The 3,668-nt window shown below is 41.5% G+C and overlaps 1 non-coding gene across 1 annotated transcript; it reads left to right on the top strand.

Moving 5' to 3' along the window:
* Window positions 1-72, top strand: Trnah-gug. Its single transcript has one exon. It is a non-coding gene; the product is annotated as a tRNA-His (tRNA).
* Window positions 73-3,668: the final 3,596 nt, after the last annotated feature.

Here is a 3,668-nt window from a genome sequence, read left to right as displayed (position 1 = left end):
GCCGTGATCGTCTAGTGGTTAGGACCCTACGTTGTGGCCGTAGTAACCCAGGTTCGAATCCTGGTCACGGCAAGAGCTCATTTTTATTACCACGCAGGCTTATCTGCAGCCTATTGATCAAACCAAGTTGGCTCATGAACGTCCGCGAGAGAAGAATTTCATTTTCTCCTGAAAAACAGAATTCAGCAAAGACCAGCAGCTTTTTTATTCATCAAAGAGCTGTTTTATTCTTCACATTGAGAACGCAGTAAATATTCCTGACACGGTGCGTGTAAAACTTGCTCCTCTCTGTCGTATTCCACGGCCAAATCCAGCGTATCCAATCTCATGGGACATCAAAGAGAGATGTAATGCTGGATCCTCCTGCCGAGATACCTCCAAGGGTGTTCGAAAGTTACATGATTTATGACGTCTATTTGGTCTCCGCCGACGAGGGGCGTGAGGAACTGATATGTCTCCATATCCGAGAAAAATGCTGTGAGGGGCTACCTTACGACAAACTGAGGACTGAAGGATAGCGGCGCTGAGTTTTTCATCGGAATTTTCACGGGTGATTTACCGCTGTTTGTAGATCAGACTTGATCATTTTTTGCATAAGGTAGACGCCGTTTTTCTCTCGAGAAAACATGTAATAAAAGATGCTGTTTCAGGGGCGCACTACTGGGTGATTTACGAAACTCTTCGTTATGTGAAAAACATGGGTGTAATCAGAGATTTCTGCCAGATTTAGTCAAGGAAACAGCATCCTTCATATACATCACTGAATTAGTTCCTGTTCGGACGTATATGGCAACTTTGTCGAAGGATATTTTCGTGAACAAATTGTTCGATAAATGACACTCCGTCGAGCCTTTGCTGTTGACTCCGTCGCTCTCATAACATATATTTTCCCATCTTTAATTTATACCGTGCAGCCCGAATCACAGGGCGTACACAAAGAGCCATTACCCCTGAGCATCCCCGTCAAAAACTACGTCGCAAATCATCCGAAAAAGCCCTCATTAAAGAGACCGGGAATAAATGAAGCCTCCCTCTCAAGGCCTAGGTAACGAGATTCAGAGCGTCCTATGGGGGGAGACGCTTTGATACACTGTAAATTAAGGGGATTATACACGTAACCAGGTCACGTACCCCGTGGGGGACGAAGATATCTACCGGTAGCCGAAGATATATCTGTCACGTGCAAATTGTGTAACTTTGTGGTTCATCTGGTGGCCTCGGCGGCTTCTTTCTAGGTCCCCTTTTCGGCTAACGATGATCAAGGAGGTTGGAGTGCGTAGATAGGGGAGAGTTATCGAGTTATGCACTACCCTCGGATGGACATTGGTTTTTTTATTGCTTGTATGGGTACTGAGCATGGAGAATCGAGAATTCCAACTTCAAATATCAATGCTGAAAATTGTGAGAGCTCTCGGGAAATCAGGGAAGAGTATTGATGAGAAACAAATGATGCTGCAGCATCTACAAGACTTAAACATGCACCTCATAATTTATAGATTTCAGTAGCTTTCTTAATTTAGCTTAAAAGGCAAAGTTTACTCAGGATTCAGCGTTAAAATATGCGAAATTCAGCAATTTTGGACTGTCTGAAGAAGTGAAATAAGTAGGGGACAGTTCCTTTGAATTGGACAGGCCATGAACCGGACGCTACAGTTTTCTACTACACTCGATAGTAATTTAGCATCCTTTACGTAAATCCCATTTTCGCATCATCGCTCGAGATCTCTTGAAAAATGGCTGACCCTGTGGCTCGCGTCTTGTTGCTAAAATGGAATTTACGTAAAGGATGCTAAATTACTATCGAGTGTAGTTGAAAACTGTAGCGTCGGTTCATGGGCTGTCCAATTCAAAGGAACTCTCCCCTTTATAGATATCAACAATGAATGGGCTGAAAACAACCATGGTTTTATTTGAATGATGCTCAAATTACACGAGAAAGGTGGCTAAGTGCTCAAAATCAACATATTTCTTCTTCAGGGACCTATCCCTTGGGGACACAGAGATGGTGTGACGCTTTGGTTATGAATCTTGAGAGCGCTCAAAAGCTTCAGTGATTTTCTCACTTTTCAAGCAAAATTTGGCGTCTGTCTCGAAATATTATCGATGTTCAACTTCCGAAAAACCTCTTCGCCTAGAAATACTGATGTCTCGCTTCGCCCGCAAGAAGAATAAGAATAAACACTCCACTTATTCAAATGCAGAATAAACCTCGACTTCGCAAAGTCTGGCGGGGGCTCCTCGTGATATTTTTACGGTCGAATATTCCGACGGTGTTCCAAATGTCGAACGAAAATAATTTGAATAATATAAACAGTCTTCTGCTCGGTTATTCTGCGGAAGAGCCTCACCCGCACGAACGGCCGAATATGGAAGAAGAAGAGGGCCGCTCTCTGGTTTTGAACGTCGTAAATTCGACGCCATATTTCTGGTCAATATTTGCCGATGCAAGTCGGAAATTCTAGACGGTTCTGGGCGTTGATAGAGTGTGAGGGAAAAACGTGGTTCATTGTGTGGAAATCGCAATTTTATGCCGCAATCTTTGAGCAGAAACTGGCGACGAGGAAAAAGAAACCTAGGTTCACTTGGTATAAGGATGACTCTAGACAGAAAGTCTTTAGACGAGAAACTTGGACTTATCCCTCGGAAATATAAATATGCTACATAGTCTGAAAATATTCTAAAAGAGCACCTTTTCTAGTGACAAATCTCGAAATTTCATAAAGCTCGTTGTAACTGTTTTGATTTTCTAACCCCATCTCTTTCTTTCGAGTCCCGCATCTTCCAGGAAAATTATCGTAGATCTAAATGTGATACATATTCTGAAAGAGCAACTCTTCTAGTAATAAACCTGAGAATTTCATCCATTTAGGCATAACCGTTCGGTCTGGAGGAAGTTTCAACTGACCGATGGGGTCAGTTGAATTTTTCGATGGTCAAATTGCGAGTTGTTTTTCTTCCAGGAAAATTATCGCAGATTCAAATGTGATACATATTCTGAAAGAGCAACTGTTCTAGTAATAAATCTGAGAATTTCATTCATCTCGGCACAACCGTTCGGTCTTGAGGAACTTTCAACCGACCCCATCTTTTTGTGAATTTTTCGATGGTCAACTTGCGAGTAGTTTTTCTTCCAGGAAAATTATCGCAGATTTAAATGTGATACATATTCTGAAAGAGCAACTCTTCTAGTAATAAATCTGACAATTTCATTCATCTCGGCACAACCGTTGGGTCTTGAGGAAGTTTCAACTGACCCCATCTTTTTGGGAATATTTCGATGGTCAACTTGCGAGTAGTTTTTCTTCCAGGAAAATTATCGCAGATCTTAATGTGATATATATTCTGAAAAAGCAACTCTTCTAGTAATAAATCTGAGAATTTCGTCCATCTCGGCACAACCGTTCGATCTTGAGGAAGTTTCAACTGATCCCATCTTTTTGGATCAAGGTCAACTTTCGAGTCGCGTATCTCCCAGGAAAATCATCGAAGATCTGAATATGATACATATTCTAGTGGTTTAGCTCTAGAAGAAACTGAAACTCATTGAATTCATTGAAAGTAAGTTCAGTTTAGGAGGTTGTCAAATAAAGACATACACTATCTCAACCGAAAAATATCTCATGTATTTCAAACATGAGTCTAGTGGATTATTCAACAGCCTACACAAT

This window comes from Coccinella septempunctata, chromosome 6 (genome assembly GCF_907165205.1).
Source record: "Coccinella septempunctata chromosome 6, icCocSept1.1, whole genome shotgun sequence".
In the NCBI taxonomy this organism is placed as follows: domain Eukaryota; kingdom Metazoa; phylum Arthropoda; class Insecta; order Coleoptera; family Coccinellidae; genus Coccinella; species Coccinella septempunctata.
The sequence above is the reverse complement of the archived record's forward strand: the minus strand, read 5'-3'. Positions and strand labels throughout refer to the sequence as shown.